The following is a 22198-nucleotide window of genomic DNA, read 5'->3' as shown; positions in this document are numbered from 1 at the left end:
TAGCCTCCAGGGCGTCAGCTGAGGCCCCAGCGTGCCTGGGCTGTTTGAGAGGTCATCTGATAGAAAACTCACCAGTGAGGTTGCCATAAATGGTATCCACTTGCTTTCAGAATGGATCAGACTGGGGCTAAAAGACCTGTGTTGACTTTAGTTCACATACAATTTCATTCTCTCCTGGGTGTTTGCACATATATTATCTTGCCAGATCATGGGAAAAGAGCAGCCAGAAGGCTCCCTTTGGTTTATGAGAGCCAGTATCTCACACCAAGGAGTCTTGTTTAAGTTTTGTTTAAAAATTAACAGTCTAGACTTTGGTCTTTGCTGGGGGCTTCCAACCTTTTTTTTAAAGTCATAGAACTCTTTCTCCAAAAGAAATCTTCAGCTGACACCCAATATATAAAAGTGCTTATAGCACATTCGGGTGGGGGGTTCAGAGTCTTTCCCTCGTTGGCTTTATCTTTTCGATGTCCCTGAGGAGGTTCCTATACCCCTTGTGGCTCCATGGAGCATAGTCTGAAAACCATTGCAAAAATGGACCTATAGGAATCCTACCTCTGACATCCTGTTTTGCTTTCGATGGATGTCCTGTCACACTTTATAGAAGGTTTTGTTTTTCACAGTGATGGACGAGGCATCCTGGTGCAGTAGTGAAGGCCCCCAATCATGATTCAGTTGGGCTTTAATGTAGTATGTGACTTTGAGCAGGTCATTTGATTTCCTGGACTTTGGCCTCCCCTATCAGTAAAATGGGGGTGGTCAGACAGGCATGAAATATGCCTAGAAATTGTCTGCTTAAAGATATTGTGTCAATGGGATTAGACAGAAGAAGCTATTGATCTCTGACTCACCCCAGTTTACATGGTGATCTCTGGATCACTCAGGCACTACTTCTCTGGTCCATTCGGTTGTAGCCAGGGTAGGGTCTCAAAACCAGAGCAGATTACGATATGCTGAAGTGTCTATGGCTACTTTTCCCATAAGGGAACTCTGCATCACATGTGTGTACGGTCTTGAGATTTCCTCTTGCATACATTGGGCTAGATACTGGTTTTAAATTAATACCATAAATATTTAATCTGATGGCATATACAGAACACTGGTTTCGGAGTTGAAGGATCCCGTGTTGTGTTGGAGATGGCTTGTACCACCTCAGGAGAGCCAACATGGCACATCCTCCCAACTCGCATGCAGTGACATCATGTTGGTAGCTTGAAAATGGCTGTAGAGGGATTGGTAGTGGTAGCACTCTTGTTGCCAATTTTTGTTGGGAGGAGAAAGAATATGAAGAGCATGAACTTAACCTATTTTCCTTCAATAAAGAGATAGAATGAATGTCACTCATACCAGATCTTACAGATCTTATAAACACAAAATTACATATGCTTTTAAAGAGTCATAAATATCAAACATAGGTTGAACTACCTTGAAATGTATTTGAAGTCACTCTTTAAAATGGAGCCACAGACTAATAAAGGACCCATGCCTCCAGCACTTCCAAGGATTAGGACCACTGGGTACTGAAGGGTTTCTGTTGGGCACAAGCTTCCAAAGTGCCCTGATTTCAGCCCCGAGGATGCTTCTGCTGATACCACCATGACACAGTATAGATGAGGAGATAGGAATGGCTTTCTTCTTCTTATGGAAGGTGCAAGAAGCCAGGCAGTGTCTTACTTTGTGAGTAATACTCATCTGTCCACACTAGGATCTGGATGAAAGGGTGGCCATCAGTGATCCTAGCACTGCTGGCAACTTCTAGAGGGGCTTTCAAATTAAACCTAAAAGAAAATCCCTGCATAAAGCAATGGATGGATAAATGATTATCATTAATAGGATAATGACATAAAACTTCTATCCAGTGTACTTCAAAGAATGTGATCTTGTTCACCTTTTGAATGAACACATAATAGTAATCTTGTCTTAAGCCTTACCCAAAACAAACAAACAAACAAAAAAAGGATGCCTGGGTGGCTCAGTCAGTTAAGCGTCTGCCTTCAGCTCAGGTCATGATCCAGGGTCCTGGGATCGAGTCCCGCACCAGGCTCTCTGCTCAGCGGGGAGCCTGCTTCTCCCTCCGCCTGCCGTTCTCCCTGCTTATGTTCTCTCTCTCTCTGACAAATAAATAAATAAAATCTTTTTTTTTTTTTTTAAAGCCTTACCTAATGTTCACTAGTTGTACATTCAGTATAACCTTTTTCTTTTTTGTGGACCAGGGCTCTGGTGATGTTACCCTGGGGCCTATAGGGTTCTTGGGTAAAAAATATTTTCAAGACTGGTACAGAGACAAACCTGGACCTTTTACTTTGTACTTGAATCTTAAGCTAAATTTGTCATTTTGAAATTGTGCTTGTCATAGCTAGGATTTTAAACTTCTTTATTGCTTAGCAGTATACTATACTGGTTAAGAGAATGGACTTAAAAATTAGAACAGTCTTGGAGTTTTGGCTCTATTACCTACTGTTTCCCTGACCTTGTGAAGTTTCTTAACCTCCTTAAGCCTCTGTTTCTATAGCCATCAAATGGGACTAATAATAGTCTTTCTTTCCTGGGGCTCTTTTGAGAATTACATGCAAACAGAGCTTAATTAACGTAAAGCCATTAACCTCTTTAAAGAAATGAGCCCAATGGTAATATGGGCTAAATTCAAGTGATAACTTCAGTTAGACTCTTGACCAGCAATGTGGTGAAACTGGAGCCAGAGTGGCCAAAGCTAAAAATGAAGCCACCTCCCAGCTTGGGAAGCCCTTGGAGTCAGTCTGAACTCGTCAGAAGTAAAGCTGATGTGGAGAAGATAGGGTGAAATGGTGTCTGAAGCATGGCATTATGCCTGGTGAGATTCCTTAGCACTCCCTGTAATTATCCACTTGGGTTTGGGGGGCTGTTCCGCAGACCAGTGGGGTGACTATGGAATACTCTGGAAGGGTGAAGTGTCATTTCTCCCAGTAGTCACTCTGTGAATTATTAGCTATGTTGAGTGGTGCATTCCATGTTGGGGAATCTCCACCTCCTGCTCCTTTGTGCACACGCACGTGCACACATCACACACACCCTGCCTCCATCATCTTGACACCATGCCACAATAAAGCCAGAGTGGCAATGGACCTCAAAGGGGAGCCCAATGCATTGTGAAGTAATGGAGCATGCTAGAAAGAAGAGTCATCCATACAGATTTTTTTTTTTTTTCAACATAAAGATTCCAGGGCAGAGGCCTACCAACAGTGAGATGGTGGGAATTGTCTGTCCCAGGCACTGCAGGCAATGAGGGGCACATTGTCCGCAAATAATTTTAAAACAATAATAAAACCAACAAAAAGTCTGTTGGCTTTTTACTAACATTCTGCCCTGTTCTAAACAATCTCAATAATAAAACACTCCACCTGCAAAATATATTTTGTTGATCTAAGTTCTATGTAATTGCTGCAATGAAATTGTTAAGTGCTAGATATTTCAGCATCAAATTAGTACAGTTTAGTACTTATCTTTTGATGAACATAAATTCATGTGCAAGGTAATTTGGGGAACTCCCAGTTACCCAACCAGCCCCAGCACACAGGACTCTGGGGCACGTGTTAGTTCCCAGAATTAGTTCCTAAAGTTTTGAATGATGATGTTTGATGCTTTGAGTACAGTTTAAGTCTCCAACCCTTGGGGCAATACATAGTTAGCAGTTAAATAGATTCAAAATAAACAATGATAGCCCAATGCTTTTACAGTCAAGGAAAACAGAGCTTGAGTTTGTGACCACCTGGAATTTTTGTGTTTTAAATTTAAAACAGTTGAAACAGAGCGTATACACTGGGAGGTGAAATATTTGTGTTTGGTGAGTACAGATTTTACTTAAACATGAAATATGTTTGTTTCCTTTTACTATTGTTGTTGAAAAAATGTTTAAAAATGACCCAGCCCAGAGGTAAAATAGTGCTCCAGTGTTGGGTTCAGACAAACGGACAGACCTCTATCTTCTGACCTCTTGCAATAAAAGTTGATTTTACTATTTTCTTCTCATCCTTCCTTTCTGGAGCTGTTCCCAAAATGCAGAACTCCCTGTTGTGGGAACAGTGTGTGTAGTGAGAGGCCCTTTGAAGCCAGTAGAGACCAGAATTCAAACCTCAGCTCTGCCACTCACCAGCTCGCAGGCCTCCCTGGGATGCATTGCTTAATCCCGCCTTCCTCTTTTGCAAAATGAGAATACAATTTGGTGGCAGAGTCGTGAAAAAGAAATCAGACGTAGCGTGGCAGGTGTCCTCCACAGCGCTTCACGTGGTAGATACGAATGTTAGTTTCCTCCTCCCTCCCCACCTTTCTCCTTCTCGTTCCCTCATTGCCACGTTATCTCACCTGCCAGGGCTCTTGTCTTCACAGGATTAGAATAGTTGAAAATAATATCTACATGATATTAATAGCACCTTACATACTCAACAACTAATATAAGACCACTGTTTATAATCTGATCCGTCCCCCCTGAAACCCTCCCAACTCCACTTACAAATGCGGGACTTTCTGAGCTACAGTCCAGGTGTCAGATGCTGTGTAAAACCTGCCTGGATGGGTCAAGTCATTCTTGCACACACACAGTGAGGGAGGAAATGCTTGTACGTCGTGAGTTCAGGCGTACGTGACATTTTGTGTTCTTAGCCATTGCCAGAGAAACAGGGTAATCAAGGTGACCGTAGGCAGAGTGTTGGATGGCAGCTTCTATTGGCTTCTGCAATGAAGGACATACACACCTGGAAGAAAGGAAACGGGACTCAATTAGGTTGAGGCAGTTTATTTCATTTTTGTGGCTAGTTCAGTGTGTGCTGGTAGGTGGCCCCCAAAAGAGCATTTTCAACGTTTCCTCAACCTTTCTATCCCTTCCTTCTCTGAAGTTGGAGCGTTGTGTCTAATCCTCTTTGGTGTATACCTAACATTAATTTTTCTAGTACCTCCTGTCTTATTGTATCCAACAGGATAAAAGCTATTCTGCCTTTGACTTAGCTTATAGCAGTTGTAGAAGGATCAAATTAGATAATATAGAGGAAAGATATTATAGATCATAAAGCAGTTACATATGTTAGACATTATTAGTCTCTTATATCGGAGTCACTATGACCCACAGACCAATTCTAGCTTTCCATCTGTTTTTGTGCTAACCTGGTTAGTCCCTTTTAGGATTTTGGCTTGAAGTAGGTCTCAGGTGTAAGTCCACTCATATTAAGCCCCAGGCTTATGCTCCCAGTCTCACATATGGCCCCGTGGCAATTGCAGTTTATTCATTTGCTCACCACCACTTTTCTTGGTTTAGTTCATCATACCCCTTCAAGATTATCTGCAAGCCCAGCATTCACACATTTTGCTTGCTGTAATCTAGTTGTATTGCTGTGGGAAGTCCTCCAGAATATCCAACAAAAGTGGAAATCTAGGGGCATCTGGGGGGCTCATTCGATTAAGTGTCCAACTTTTGATTTTGACTCAGGGTCATGATCTCAGGGTGTGAGATCCAGCCCTGCATCAAGCTCTGTGCTGAGCATGGAGCCTGCTTAAGATTCTCTCTCTCCCTCTCCCTGTGCCCCTCCAGTTCCCCTGCCCCAGCTCTCTCTCTCCAAAAAAAAAAAAAAAAGGTGGAGCTCTTCAGAGCATGTTACATGCCTTAGTGTTGCTATTGTAGGTAAGAAAACAGGAAGTCAAGCAACTTTGCTGTTTTATAGCAGGACTTGAACCCAGTCAATCTGAGCCCAACCCAAAGACTAACTTCTGTACTATATAGTAAGCAGCTATATCAAGCCTGAATGGTGGTATGTACCCTGTGGGGAAATAAGCCCAAGGGATAGTTATTTCATGTCCCTGTTAATCCCAGCATGGTTAATAAAGACCACAGGGTTTTTTCCCCTGACTGCAGTTCCCAACTTAAAGCATTAAAATCTTTGTTTAATATATAAAATGTTTTTACCATTTATTCCTCTGAGTTAACCAGGTGTTTAACCACCATGCTGGTGTTGAAGGCTTCCCTGGGCTCGTCCCGTGTGTGAATGTTCACTCCCTCTTCAGTGTCTTTATTAAGCTCTGCCTGCAGGTCTTCTAATTCTTCTGGAATGGTTCCATATCCTTCTTCCCCATAAGCTGAAAGTTCTTTGAAGGTAAGGAGTCCATATGTGAGTCAGCTTTATATCCTCGGCCCCCAGCTCACTTCCTGGCAAACAATTGGTGCTCAGTACACGTTCATTGAAGGAATTCTGAACGTGTCATCAAATCTGCAAATGTTGACTAGCAGTACTTAAAAAGGAGCAGCTGTGTCATACTCACAGAAATAATGAACATGAAACCAAGACCTGTTGAGTGGCAATACAAAAACCTCACTTCTGGGTTCTTAAAATGATCAGAGCACACATGCTTTCAGGAAGTACAGAGACTGACAGGTTGGTGAGCAAAGACATGGGTGAAGAAAGCAAGCAGCCGAGGTTGGCCTTGACCTCTCTCTCCCACCATTGCTGCCACCTGGCCATGACTTTCCCCAAGCTCATGGTAAAGGTGAAGTGAAAGAGAAATTCTGTCTTGCCCCAACTCACCCAGCTATGGTCTAGATTGGGACTTCTCTGGAAGTCACCAGCATGTAAGATAGGATAAGATAATGACTACATTAGGACAAATGGCAGATGCTTATTCTATATGGATTGAGTCAGCTCTGACTCCAGTCTGGTTGATAGCTAGCTGTCCAATTGACACACTGTGTATATCCCTACCGCCAAAAACTGGAAGTGGATAGAGTTGTCTTTAAAGGCTAATCTCTACGTTGACTGACACATCTGGATTACAATGAGACTCTTTAGGTGTAATTACATGGACTGGTTTCCTAAGAACAGTTCCAATTTCAAATATCTCACCCCATTTTAAGTATACCTATACTTGTCATTCATATTTTGCTTTTTAGTTTGGAAAAGGCAATACTAGGTTTTAATACGCCAATAATGTGTACCTGATTAATATTGGAAGTAGCCAAGTAAACAAATAATTCTGACCTTCCAAATGCATTACACAGGTTTTTAGCTAATAAGTGTGGTTGAGGTCAAAATACCCCTTGTTAAAACTTCTTATTTCTTTCTCTCCTTTCTAAGTTTACCAAATGTGGCAAAAGTTATTTGCTTTGCCAATACATTGAGATTATTGATGAGGAGAAAAATATACTCTCAGTGAATTTGTATTTCTCATGAGCATCCAGGAGCCATATAAAATGGTCACTAAGGAAGGAAATATAAGACCTAAGAAGTACAAATGTTTTTACAAGTACAGTGTTATTACAGGAGACTCCTGTAAAGTAATTGTACCATGCAGTATTGAGGCTTTTAAAGTTCAAACTCTTAAAAATAAAATTAAGATTATTAAGAAAATCAAATTAATTTTTCCACCTTCATATGACAATTGATCATCTTGTTTACAAGTGCCTTATTTCTTTGTGATTCCCAAAGTAGCAATCCAGGTTGTAATAATGACTATCAATGGGTTTGCTCTTTACACAGTATTTTATCTACAGCCCAAAGATTAAACTTCCCAGGACCTTTTCAAGCAGCCACGTTATTAAAGTTGTTTAAGCAGTTCCAGTCGGTTGAAAAGCCTTAGTTTATTTGTTTTTATAAAGTCCAGTGACATAAAGTTGGCTGCAGCCTCTGTGGCATTCATCATTTCCTCTCTGCAGTCTGTCAGCTTCCAAACATGGGCAGACAGAGTGCCCGTTCTGCCCTCTGCCTATTCCTGCACACTCCTGAGCACCTCCAAGTCCTGACGCAATGGCTCTTTGCTGGATGGGCTCACTCTTTCAAGTAACTCTTGGTGAAGAAGCAGGAAATCATGCTCTTGGATAAAAAATAAGCTAATAAATGTGGCAGGTAACTGATTTTTCTTATAAACACAGGGCTTAGAAATGTTTTTAAATGAGGCAGCGGTCTCTAACATGCTAGAAATGGAGAAGCCTTCACTTGGGGCATTATTCTATACATACCTCAAAGTAAGATACAGCAGAGTGGATAAAATTAGGAAAAATGGGCATCCAGATACAGAGACTCTGGGTGTTTATACATAGATATATACATATCTGTGAGCCATAGTCTCACTGTAAAATGATGTCTTTTGCTTATTTGTTATTTCTCGGAAGCAACACAAATTTTTAATAATATTTAAAATATTTTCATAGAGTTTTTCAAGGCCTACTTTAATCAGCTGTTTGTCATAAAAGGTATAACCTCCATGGCTATTCTCTCTTGTTTATTGTCACCTTTGTAACTGTTTATGTGACCATTCTCAGCAACCCTTTCTTTAGGGAGCAGTATAAGCCACATAAAATTATTTGTTATCATTTATAGTCTTGTTTTTGGGCAGGTGGTAAAGAAAGATTTGGGGCTCTGGAATCAGAACTAGGTTTGAATTCTGATCAGCTCAATAACTAGGTAATATGGGACAGTTTATTTAAACTTTTCAAATCCCAGTTTTCTCATCTGTGAAATGGGGTTACTAATATCTACTTCATAGGATTATTGTAAAGATTAGAAATAATTTGTGGGTCTGTACCTCTGAAACAAATAATACATTATATGTTAAAAAAAAATGAAGTGGGGAATCAGAGTGGGAGACGAACCATGAGAGACTATGGACTCTGAGAAACAAACAGGGTTCTAGAGGGGAGGGTGGTGGGGGGATGGGTTAGCCTGGTGATGGGTATTAAAGAGGGCATGTATTGAATGGAGCACTGGATGTTAACAAACAATAAATCATGGAACACTACATCAAAAACTAATGAGAACACTACATCAAAAACTAATGATGCAATGTATGGTGATTAATATAACATAATAAAATTAAAAAAAAAAGAATTTGTGGGAAGTTCTATCTCGAAGGCTCCTACTGACTATTGGCTTTATTAAAATATAAAGTATCTGAAACAAATAATACATTATATGTTAATAAAAAATTTTAAAACATTTAAAAAAAAATAAAATAAAGTAGATACCTGAAAGGTATTTCTCTGGGAGAAAAAAAAATATATATATATATATACATATTTATATGTGTGTGTGTGTGTGTGTGTGTCTGAAAAAATAGTAGACATTTAGAAAAGACAGTTTCCTTCCATCCTGAACCACCACATTAACTCACTGAGGTTGGCACGGTCAAGTCATTACTCCAGTAATAGGTCAGATGACTGAGGGGACACGTCACTGTAACTTTGACACATGTCTGCGCACATATTACTCAAGCTCCTCTGTTACTGTTTCCAAAACTTCCCTCTATCTCCTTGGATTTTTTTCCCTACCATCATGTGCTTTTCAAATATCGGTTTGCCAAGTAGTCCTAAATAAACACACGTTTGCATTAAGAGAGCAAAGCCTTCATAACTGAACCCAGTTATCTATTTCGTTTCAAATAAGGCTGAGGTGGAATTTTCATGTTTGTACTTCGAGCAGTCATGAGGGATGCATGAATTGAGCCTTGTGGTATTTCCCTTACTCCATCCATCCTTAGTAACAAAGGAGAAAATTGGGGATTTATGTAAGGAATGGAAAGTAATCTCAAATTGTTTAAGGGCATTTACGTATATTAGAAGGCAGAGTGCCACATTTTTCTAATTTCTCTGTCCTGCGTGTGGAAGTTCAGACTTTTCCACTAGCAAAATACACATACACATGTAGCAAACTACATTTTTCTAGAAATTCTAAAATTTATTATTTGAAATTACTGAGCTTAAAATGTCAAGTCAGCAATTTATTTCTTATCTTCAAATTATATTAAGATTTAAGAAACATCTCAACCATCAAGCTCATTACTTAGTTTCAAAAAATGTTTTCTGCTTGTGTATCTTTTTTCAGACAGTTTTCAAAAAGCATTTGAATACATTATTTCTTTCCTTTTCCTTTCTTTTCTTTCTTTCTCTTTTTTTTTTCCCCCAGAAAAAAACGTGTTTTAATCTTTACTTCCTTGAACTTCGCTTTTTGGTTTGGCCAAACACCGTACGAATGAATGCCGTATGGACTAAGCACTTTGACCCACTGAAAGCTCAGGCTTAAGTAGATTGCTTAATATTTACCAAGTGCTCCCAAGACTTCAGGCACATTCAGCCAGCTCAGGAATCCTGTATTTGGCGTGAGTTGAATTCTATCCAATTTATTTTTGGATGAGGGAATGTTGGAGTGGTCTTAGAAACCGAGTCAATGCATTCTCTGCAAAAGTCTTTCAGAGTCCTGGGGACATATTGGCATTACATGTGGTCACTTCCTACGGTGTCTTTGGACTCCTAAATTCTTTTGCTCTCACTGGATGAAATTCTTAAGCAGTTTAAAGTCAACGTGGCCCTTGACTTACTCACCTCCAGGAAACAGGACTTGCTAAACGATGATTTATTTCCCATCACCATAATACTTCAGAAGGTCCATCTCCTCAACAAATGATTATCCAAGAAGTGGTATCAACTGCTCTGAAAACTAAAAATTACTGTAACCATAGGAAACAAAAATAGTTGACTTTGGGGTTTTTCCTTCATTTTCTCATTGGCTCCCAGTAACTGCCCTAGTCCAAACTACACGTGATATAGCTCCACTCCTAGGATTTAACTGTTGCATTTACGACTTCCCAAAATAATGAATCATGGAACACTACATCAAAAACTTATGATGTAATGTACGGTGATTAACATAATAAAAAAAAAGAAAAAGAAAAGAAAAAGGGGCGCCTGGGTGGCTCAGTCTTTAAGCGTCTGCCTTCGGCTCAGGTCATGATCCCAGGGTCCTGGGATCGAGCCCTGCATCGGGCTCCCTGCTCCGCGGGAAGTCTGCTTCTCCCTCTCCCACTCCACCTGCTTGTGTTCCCTCTCTTGCTGTGTCTCTCTCTGTCAAATAAATAAAATTTAAAAAAAAAAAAGGTCCAAAAGTGTTAAAACAACAATAGAGTGGGTCATAAATTTTTATGAGCTGTCATGTCAAGGTCTTACGTTTATGTCTCCTCCCTACCAGCTTCTCATTTGTGATCTTGGACAAATGCAACATCTTTAAACTTCATGCTCAGCATTTGTTAAGGGGATTAATTATTGCACCTATCTTTTAGGGTTGCCGCAAGGATTAAATCCATCTATTTACTCATTCCAAAAGTACTTCTCAAGTTCCAGCAATGTGCCCAGCATTTTCTAGGCGCTAGGAATACAGAAATGAACAAAATAAAAGAAAACCTTCGCTTTCATGAAGCATACCTTCCAGTGCATGAAGGAAAGTAAAAATTAAAATCAATGAGTAAAATATTGGATGTCAGAATGGAGAGAATGAAAGAAAAAGAGGGGTTGTGAGAATGAGAAGCGCAATTTTAAACAGACTGGTCTGAGAAGGCCTCCTGAGAAAGTCACAGGAATGAAGCTTGCTCTCTGGGACAAGAGTTTCCTCCTCAGGCACACAGTGCAGAGGCTTCATGTTTGAGGAGCAGCAGAAGTTTCTGGAGGCCAGAGGGGATGGTCAGAGAGAGAATGAGTAGGGAAGGGAAATAGGCAGTTGATGGAACTTTGCAGGCTGTCGAAGGGATTTTGTCTCTTACACTAATGAAAATAGGAGCCACTGAAAGGTTTTAAGAAGAGAAGAGCAAGACCTGGCTTCTCTTTTAAAAGAACCAGTGTGGTCGCTGCATTGAGGATGAATAAGATACAACATGTAAGACATTTAGCACAGTGCATGGCCCATCGAAAGCACTTGGTAATTATCACTGCTACTATTATCAGTGATGGTAATGTCATCATCATTGTCGTCACCATCATCATCCTCATTACTTATTTTGATGTTGATGCTGTCTCCATCTCCTTAATCGCCATGAGACAAATGCAACGATGGGGTGTTAGTCTTAGATTCAGGGCCCTCTATCACCTTGCACCCAAATTACATCAGCAAATTCAACAACTGGGGCATCGCTCAGAACCTCATCAGCTCTGTGGCTCAAGTCCCCAGTACCTCAACCACCCCGCCATGGCTTCAGGGAAGCCCTCGCTCTTTACTAGTCCAGGCAAATGAGTTCAGACGTGAGGGGGCCCCAGTGGTGTGGAAACCAGATGGAAAACTTTTCTTCTCGCCATGATATTTCTTGTATACACCTTTATTTCTGGCCCCCACTTTTCTTCTTGAGTCTCCTTTTCTTGGTTTTGCTTCATCACTAAACGGTGCTCAGGCCGTGGGTAGAAATCACTATATAGAAGCACTATATAGTGCCTTGTCCTCACACGGTGGCTCTTTCTGGAACCTCAGAATGCTTCCTGCCCCCTCCTGTTGTTACACATTCCCTGGTTCTGTTGGCAAATCCAGGCATTGCATAGAACACAAAGCTAGGCACAGATTATCATTCTCCAAGGTTTGACAATCTCTAGTTTGGGCTGTGTGTTATATACATTGTCAGAAACAATACTGTGACTCCTTTTTATGCAATGATTCTGGCTTGTTTTTTCCAAGGTATCAGTAGTGGTGGCATGTATAATAATCAGACTTTGGGAGGGTCAAGAACCTCTATAAAAATGACCTTAAATCTATCGAGCATGTTATATCCCTTAATAGACACACATGTACAGAGGGACACACACACACACAAGCAGCCTGCAGATGTAATTTGTTTTACTTACATGTGGTTTTTCAGAAATCTAGATTTGTTGAAAATATTTATTATACAAATCTGGGTTTTAAGTTTCTTCTTCAAAAATCAGAACATTTGGCACTCCTCCACCCAAATTTCTCCATAGCAACCATCAGCTGGAGCTGTAGGAGCCAACCCAGTGGTGTTCAACCTTGACAGTACAATAGAATCACATGAGGCCCTTTTTCAAAAATACTGATGCCCCAGCCCCATGGCAGACCAATTAAAGCACCATTTTCAACAATAACAACAGCAGTTCGTATTCCATCAGTATGATGGAATTCGTATTTTGTGCAAGAAACTACTCTGGAAAGAGGGCTGGATATAAAAAATATATTCATGTTGCAGACATCGAACATGTATAAAAATGATGCTAAGCAAGTATACAAAATATAAGATAGACTTTGTATCAATGAGCTATATAGAGCACTAGTTCTAACTTTGCTGAAAATTAAAACCACATGAAGAGCTTTGAAAAATCCCAGTGCCAGAGTTGCATCCCAGACAAACAAGATTAGAATTGAGAAAGGAGAAAGGAACTCAGAAATCGGTATTTTAAAAGCTCCCTCGTGGGATTCCAGTGTGCAGGATCACTGCAGAACCTGGGGTACAGAGCTGTGCTTCCCAAACTTTAAAAGGAACATGTATCACCCACGGCTCTTAATGCACTAGGTCTGGGCTGGGGCCTGAGGTTCTAACAAGTTCCCAAGTGATACCGATGCCTTTAGGAAGGGGACCACATTTTGTGCAGCCAGGATGTAGGGAAGAATGTGCATTTTAGCTCTGTGACCCTTGCACAATTCAGTTCATCACTGAGCAGTAGTGTTCTTGGCTGTAATATGGGCATAACAGTTCCCACACTTGAAGAGCTGTTGGGGTTCAGTACAATTGTAAGCGTGTATGAAGTGCCTAGTACAATAGATATTCAATATATGCTGCTGTGATCACTGGAATTTAGATGAGAAGGGGATGACTGAGGAAGATGTGCAGGGAATTACCAGCGCTTGTCTTTAGGGGTCTTTGAAATAAGGCCATGGATCAATAAAGAGAACTGGCAACCCTCGTGTCCTTTATAATAACTGGTTGAGTTTCACTATTAATCCTCAAAACATGTACTTTTCATTTTAATTTCCTTTCTGCCTTTATGCAAAATTGCTGCCAAATAACCAGTTTTTTAAAAACTGACAAACTACAGTTGACTTTCTGTGCTCCTGCCACCCTCAGATAGAGACAGCAGCAAGCTGTACAGTGGCCAGAAGAAGGAGGCAGGAAGAATGGATGAAGAAAGCCAGTCCTGCCGAGGGCGCGGCTGTCCCCTTGTACACTGGCAAAGAATGCAACTCGACTGAAAATTTCATTTCAAAAACAAAATACTTTCCAGTTCTGCATCATGTCAGTGTTTCCAGAGGCAGAAATGATGGAGTAGAAAGAATATTGTAGAAAAGTCTTAAGTAATTAAACTAATGTGGGGAAGTTGTCTAGTTGTCTAGTTTTCTACAAATAGAAGATATGGTTTTAAAACAGGGCTACAGATTCTTTGACCTTCTCCCCATAAGAGGCGGAGTGTATCTGGGAGGGCTTGAATTTGGGTTGGGCTTGTGACTACTTTGACCAATAGCATATGGTGGAAGAGACACGATGTGACTTCTGAGACTTTGAAGAATACGGAAAGCCATGCAGCTTTTCCTTTGTTCTCTGGGAGATTCCCTCTCTGGTCCTGAGCCACCCTCTTGGAATTCCAGCTACCCGAAGCTGTCCTGCTAGGGAGGCCACACCTAGGTACCTGTAGGAGATAGTCCCAGCTGAGCTCAGCCTTCCTGTCACCCCTGCCAAGATGTCCTGTCTGGGAGTGAAGCTCTCTTGCCCCTGTAGGCCAGCCCAGCCACCAGCTGAATGTCCCTGAGTGTCCTCAATTAACAGTACATGAAAGCAAACAAACAAACCATACAGGAAAGCAGAAGAATTAACCAAGCCCTGCTTGAATGCTCAACCTACAAAATCAAGAGATATAATAAAATTATAAAATTATAAAATAAAATAAAATAAAATTGGTTGTTGTTTTAACCCACTAACTTTTGAGATGGTTTGCTTCACATTAATGGATAACTGGAAAAGAAATAGTTTTAGTTTTGGTATAAGAGTCCTCTTAACTCTTGCCATTGAAGAATTTTATTTGTGTGTGTCAAGGAAGTTGAGAGAGCATAAAGGACATTCAAAAGTCAAGAAAGCTGGGTTCTTGTATCAATGTCATTTCTTCCTAAATTAATCTATAAAGTAATCTATCTCAATAAAATAGTAGTAGAATTTTTTGGAGGGAGTTTTGACTGGTTCCGTGGCTTTCCGATGTTCTTATGGAGAGACAGTGATGTGAGAGTTGATAGGAAAATTATGGTGGAAAGAGGACAAAGAGGAGGGCCCAATCTTACTCAGATGTTAAAATACACCATAGAGTAAAGGGAATTAAGACAAATTAGTTCCAACACAGGAAAGGCAGGCAAATTAGCAGAATAGAATCGAGACCAGAGATAGAGGTAAATATTTATGGGAATTTGGTATACAATAAAGATGGCATTCAGAACAATGAGAAGAGGATGGATTATTCTTTAATTAATGTTGGGTCAACTGCCTAACTATTGGGGAAAAAATAACAAAGTGGAATACATAGCCACTACTTATGCCAAAATAAATTCCAAATGAATCAAAGATTCCAGTGTAAAAACAAACCATGAAAGTACCAGACAAGTTTTTAAAAATAACTCTGGACTGCATAAGGCCTTTCTAAGCAAGACATGAAACTCAAAAGCCATCAAAGACAGATGTTAATGTGAGTACGTAATAATTGAAACTTTCTTTAAATGCAAAAAAGAAAAATTTCATCAGCAAAGTCAAATAACAAACACCACACTGGAAAATATAGTAGTAACACAAATGACAAATGAAGGCTTATTTAGCTACTCTATAAAGAATTCTTATGAATCAATAAGAAAAAGACCAATCATCAAATAGTAAAATGTGCAAAGCGTTCATTCATTTATTCATCACATATCTACTGAGCAGCTACTAGGAGCCCATCGGAGCCCATCACTATTCTCTGTGCTGAGGACACAGCAGTGAATAAAATGAGTTCTTCACCCAAGGAGCTTCCATTCTAGTAGGCAGATACAAATGACAAAAAATGAACAAGCAAATACATCCCATTTCAGGTAGTGATCAAGTGAAGCAGAGGAAACTAAAGCAAGGCAAGAGGGGAAGTCATCGCTAAAATAGGAAGTTTTCAGAAAAAGAAACAAAGGAGAGAAATGTATGAAAAGATGCATACAGTCAGACTATATTCAATTGCTTGTAGTACCAAGAACAGCAAACAACCTAAAAGTACATCATTAGGGAAATGGTATAGTAAATTACAAATGGAATAAATACAGTGGGATACTATGTAACCCATTTAGAAGAAGAAAGTACATTTGAACATAGCACTATGAAAGGAGTTCAAATTAAGAGCCAAACAAAATGAGCAAGATCCATTTGTTTTTTGTGGTTTTTTTTTTAATTAACATATAATGTATTATTTGTTTCGGGTACAGGTCTGTGATTCATCAGTCTTGCACAATTCACAGCACTCACCATAGCATTACCCTCCCCAATGTCCATCACCCAGCCACCCCATCCCTCCCACCCCCCTCCACTCCAGCAACCCTCAGTTTGTTTCCTGAGATTAAGAGTCTCTTATGGTTTGTCTCCTCTCTGGTTTCGTCTTGTTTCATTTTTCCCTCCCTTCCCCTCTGTCTTGTTTCTCAAATTCCTCATATCAGTGAGATCATATGGTAATTGTCTTTCTCTGATTGACTTATTTCACTTAGCATAATACCCTCTAGTTCCATCCACTTTGTTGCAAATGGTAAGATTTCATTTTTTATGGCTGCATAATATTCCATTATATATATATATATATATATATACTTATATATACTTATATATATATAAGTATATATGTCACATCTTCTTTATCCATTCATCTGTTGATGGACATCTGGGCTCTTTCCATAGTTTGGCTATTGTGGACATTGCTGCTATAAACATTGGGGTGCAGGTGCCCCTTCAGATCACTACATTTGTATCTTTGGGGTAAATACCCAGTAGTGCAATTGCTAGGTCATAGGGTAGCTCTATTTTCAACTTTTTGAGGAACCTTCATATTGTTTTCCAGAGTGGCTGCACCAGCTTGCATTCCCACCAACAGTGTAGGAGGGTTCCCCTTTCTCCACATCCTCGCCAACATCTGTCATTTCCTGACTTATTAATTTTATCCATTCTGACTGGTGTGAGGTGGTATCTCATTGAGGTTTTGATTTGGATTTCCCTGATGCCGAGTGTTGTGGAGCATTTTTTCATGTGTCTGTTGGCCATTTGTATGTCTTCTTTGGAGAAATGTCTGTTCATGTCTTCTGCCCATTTCTTGATTCTATGATTTGTTCTTTGGGTGTTGAGTTTGATAAGTTCTTTATAGATTTTGGATCTATAAAGGGCTATAAAGAATAGCCCTTTAAGCAAGATCCATTTGTAATATGTTCCTTCTTCTATGAAAATAAAAGACAGATACACATGCATGTGTATGCAAGGACCATTTCTGGGTGAATAACAGGCTTTACCAGTGGCAGTCAGCTCTAGGGAGACTCACTTTCCATGGTATACTCTTGAACTTAAAAAAAAAAAAAGTTTAAGTTACACATATATTTTATCTCTATTCTGACAGTAAAAGATACAGAGATTCCAGTCCTGGCACAAGTTTAAGACTGAGAAAGTCGCTTCACCTTTCTGCTTCTCACTTTCCCCAACTGTAAAAAAGAGGAATTTAAATGAAATTATCTCTAAACATTCCTTTAAGCTCTGAGATTTCAAGCCTGAAATATTGGTGTTCTTTGTATATTATTTTCTCTAAGATAAAAAAAAATGAAAGCAGCTAGAAGAAAAACAAAACCATAAAATTGATTTGGGGTTACCAGCCCATTTTGTTTGATTTCAATCTTTAGGCCAAGTGCTACAAAGCAAATAAGAGCCTTATATTTTGGTTAAATTATTGGCAGTCACTGAGAATAATAGCTGGATGCTGAAATTCTTAAGTATGAAGCTCCCTATATTGCCAAAGAATAATTTATTATATGTCTTTCTGTTCCTCTACCCCATTTCCCAAGAAGAAATGTTTTCGGACTGTGGCAATCAGAGCCAGGCTTTGCCGTGAGGCATCTGACATGAGCTCAGGATAAGGAAAGCCTCAAGTACTTCTGTCTTTGTTCTTTCTTGTTTGCATTTTCAGTTTACACCATCATATCTGCTCACCCTTCTAATGAGTTTTTGACCATGAAATCACATTGGGTTGAATTTTTATTAATCATATCTTCAAGTGGTAGGGTCAGAGCTATTTATTGTATAATGATCCAAGTTTTTTTGGCTGAGTTGTAAAAAATCCTTTTAAGAATTTACCTCGGCAATTGTCATAGCTTGGCAGTGCTTGAATAACAAGCAAGAGAAGAATGCCCCTTTTCACATCTCCCTGGAAGTTGGGGCGGGGGGCCACTGAAGGGCCTTTGGTGGTTAAAAGGCCACCATTTCCAGAGTACTAAAGCTTTGTGAGATCTCTGGCATCCTCCTGAGGCCTTTACATCAGCTGTTCTTCTCTGTGGAGCCCACAGGTAGACTTCGAGAGGGTCCATAAACCTCAGCAGGATTGGATGTAGAACTGTAGATGCATGCAAGAGCAACTTTCTCAAATTAAAGCAGCAACAACCACAGAGATGCCATGTTAGGTTCTCAAAGGCATGTATGACTCCCCCAAAAAGATTAGGGACCCACCTGCTGTCAGTATCACTGAGGACTGCTTGTCGTCTCTGGCATCTGACCACAGTGCCGTGCTGGTGCTCTTTCGGGCACCTGAGGAGGGGAGGGGGGCCTTGACCTTGTGATACGGTGAGTGAGTGGAAGAGTCCTGGGCTTAAATTCTACTTCTCACCAACTTGCTTTGGTACCTTGAGAAACTTATTTGGTCACACTGAACCTCAGTTTTCTGATCTTAAAAATGGGCCTCATGATACCTCACTCCTCTGGTTGAAGGTGCTAAAATAGTGTGCTACGAAAAACCTTGTTATTGAGAAGCAGGCCAGCAGCCTTGGCAGCTCCGTGTTAGAAATGCAGAACCTCAGGTTCCACTCAGACCTCTTGAGTCAGAATCTGAATTTTAACCAGATCCCAACATAGTCTAGATTAACTAGTATTTAAATTATTGATTAAAATAAGGCTTTTGACATGTGTCTGGATTTGAAGATGGATTAACTTTCAAGTTCTGCTTTTCATTTTTGCCATATTCTCAGTTTTCTGACTGGTTAACCTGGAGTTGACCACAATCAAAAGAGCATTTTATTTCCATAAGGCACCATTTATTTATTTTTTTTAAGGATTTTATTTATTTATTTGAAAGAGAGAGACACAGTGAGAAAGGGAACACAAGCAGGGGGAGTGGGAGAGGGAGCAGCAGGCTTCCAGCGGAGCAGGGAGCCCGATGCGGGGCTCGATCCCAGGACCCTGGGATCATGACCTGAGCCCAAGGCAGACGCTTAAGGACTGAGCCACCCAGGCGCCCCCATAAGGCACCATTTAGAGAATGATTCACTGTAGTCTCAAAAATGCACTAGCTAAAGCAACCTATTCTAAACAAACCCTCTGAACAAGACTGCCACAGGGGGCAAATGACATTCACCTTGCAGTATATTAGAGAGTTGCTCTAAAGTAGCAGGGACTGGGAAACAGGTCTTGGGAAGCCCTGCAGATCATAGATTCCTGGGACAGATGTCATCAGAGTTCTATCTTCAAGCCAAGTATTAAATGCGAACAAACAAACAAATTATGAGAAACACCATCATTCCCCTCATCCCAGAAAGCAGCAATGCCAGTCACAAAGCTAAAGTTTAGGAGTTTTCAGAATAAGACTCCTGTCTACATTATAATTGCTGAGATTATAGAAGCTCCCCCAAATCCCCGAGCTGCCCCGGGAATGGGTCTCTGTGTGTGTGTGTGTGTGTGTGTGTGTCTTGTGCACATCCTTTCTCCCTCCTGTTGAATATCCTGAGCCTCACTTCCCGGTCGACCTCACCCCAGTTGGCCCTATTCTCTGATAGGGCTGGGCAAGAATTTCAGAGTGGAGAAAATGGTGTTTCTGTACCATTAAATCTCTGTTCCCCACCTCGCTGTCTTTTTTTGCCCTCACACCTAAATGCTTCAGCACACATTCCCTAAGAACAAAGCCAGTCTTCTACATAATCACAATATAGTTATTAAACCTAGGAAATCCAACAATGATATGATCCTATCAATCGACATTCCATATTCAAATTTTGCCAATTGTCCAATAATACTCTTGATAGCAATTTTTTCCCAGTCGGGATCCATTCCACAATATCATGCTGCATGCAGTTGTCTCCTTAGACTTCTCTATTCTGAAACAATTCCTCAGCCTTTATGTTTCTTGACCTTGACATTTTTGGAGGGTACAGGTCAGTTCTTTTTGTGGAATGTCTCTCAGCTTGGATTTCTGATGTTTCCTCAATATTGGATTCCCGTAGTATAGTTTTGAAAGGAAGGAATATCACAATAGTGATCTTGTGTCCTTCTCAGTGAGTTGTATCAGGAAACACATGATGTCAGTTTATTCCACTATTGGTAATGTTAGTTTTGATCACTTGGGTAAGGTGCAAATACCTTGAAACTATACAAATACCATTTTCCTCTTCAAATGTTCACCCACTAATGTTAGCTTCCAGTGATGGTTTTCCAACTCCATCATTCCTTCTGTATTTATTAGTTGGCATTCTACTCTGAAGAAGAGCTTTCACTTTTCTCCTATTTATTTATCCATGGTTTTATTTATATCAGTGTGGACTTACAGATAAATCCCTGACCCTTAGGTCATGAGCCTTCTGTGATCTACGCCTCCCCGCCCCCCGCAACCCCGCCCAAGAATCATGAGAACCACCCAGAGCTTCCATGGAATAGGCTTGGAGCTGCCTGGAGTGGGGACAAGGCAGGGTGGATGAGCATGGAAATCTTCACAGCCATAGGGGATTTGTAGTCTTACTCCCAAACCAAAGTCTTTATCTAACATTTCACTTTTACTCACAGGTTGACACTCTAACCCTGTCTTTGAGATCAGACACCCAGACAGATCACATCATTATGAACCAAATGTCAGTTCCCAATCAGTAATAAGTCTTAGCCTAAAGGCTAGACGATGTTCCAAAGTGTTAGAGAAGTGTACCTTCCCATTATAAGGAAACCCCATGGGTAAATCCTAGTGGCTCTTTATGCTTCACATGTTTTCCCAAAGTAAACATGTTTCTATCTAATTTTTGATAGCATCTGAAGTTCCTTTAAAACTCTTGGCTTAGAAACTTTGAGAGCAGGGCATAAGACGGCCATCTCATGGGTGGTGTACTCATCCCTGTTACTGAGAAATCGTTTAAAAAAATTTAGCAAAGTGTAGCAAAGGACTGTGGTCAGCTTCATTGCCAAAGTCTCAGTATTTATAATTTGCTATGCAGACTTTATTAGATTGTGCTTTATTTAAATTAAGAATTTTTTTTAAATGGACTTCTTAATTAAGTGGCTTGCTAGTAGCAAGGTTGTATAGGGGTTTCTCGTTTCTTTTTTACAATATGGAATTACCTGTCAAATATATAAAGTCAGGAATAAATGATTAAACACATCATCCTGTACTCTTTCCTTCTGCATCTGCCAGTGCCACGGTGAGCCTTTTGTGGTAGCCGTGCTGACAGTCATGGTTCAGGAAAGTGACAAAGTAACTAGAAACCCCATGAAAAATGAAGATGCTTTAGCATGTGCACTGGTGTGCCTGTTAAAATAATTGTGACTACCCTATGGTCCTAGCTTCAATATGGTAGCCTCATTTCTTTGTACTGCTTTCGTTTCCTTTCAAAGCACTATAGAGATTACTCTCTTGCTCACTTTTGCCTGTGAGCTGGACAACATTAATTGCTGTAGGACTGGGGACTTATGCCGAGGGAATTCATGAGCGCGTTCACGTTAACTGTGCAGGCTTTCAGCTAGGCCATCTAAGCCTTTAATGTTATTTATAAACTATAGTTTTAAATTAGTCCTTACAGCCCATGTGAACAATATATGTATATAAAAAAAAGAGTTTTGTTTTTTTTTAAATGTGGTCTTCCTTCATGCAGGTATGTCCAGAAGCTAAGAAGCCATGTTTCATTTTACTTTGCATAAGATTCAGTGATCTATCCAGTCTTCCTTTTCTCCATGTTAAGCTAGAAATTTAACTACTGAAGTTGTCATTAAAGAGAAAATGGACAAAGTTTCCAGATATTTATGAATCAATGAATCAACAGACTAGAAATTATGAAGAAATGCATCATTACATTTTTTACAATGGCTTTTATTTATCTAGCTGTAAAAGCAATCCGTGCCTGTAGTGGAAACTTTGAACAACAAAAAAAGAATAAAGACATTTAATATTCATCCTTGATTTTGCTAGCTGCTGTTTATAATTCCTCTTAACATTTTG

At 40.1% G+C, this 22198-nt stretch overlaps 1 protein-coding gene and 1 long non-coding RNA gene across 26 annotated transcripts in view; one reads left to right on the top strand and one right to left on the bottom strand.

The window, feature by feature from the left end:
* THRB (thyroid hormone receptor beta) overlaps nucleotides 1-22198 on the top strand; it is a 404443-nt gene that overhangs the window by 156259 nt on the left and 225986 nt on the right. The gene's annotated exons all lie outside the window — the stretch shown is intronic.
* LOC135364140 (uncharacterized) lies at nucleotides 1657-6061 on the bottom strand. The gene is made up of 3 exons (XR_010410804.1): nucleotides 5927-6061; nucleotides 4484-4724; nucleotides 1657-1789 (listed from the first exon to the last, which is right to left on the bottom strand). It is a non-coding gene; the product is annotated as an uncharacterized LOC135364140 (long non-coding RNA).

The sequence above is a fragment of the Mirounga angustirostris genome, unplaced genomic scaffold (assembly GCF_029215605.1).
Source record: "Mirounga angustirostris isolate CCGP_5_RB_7025 unplaced genomic scaffold, mMirAng1.0.hap1 SCAF_1, whole genome shotgun sequence".
In the NCBI taxonomy this organism is placed as follows: Eukaryota; Metazoa; Chordata; class Mammalia; order Carnivora; family Phocidae; genus Mirounga; species Mirounga angustirostris.
This window is presented reverse-complemented; position numbering and strand designations above follow the sequence as displayed.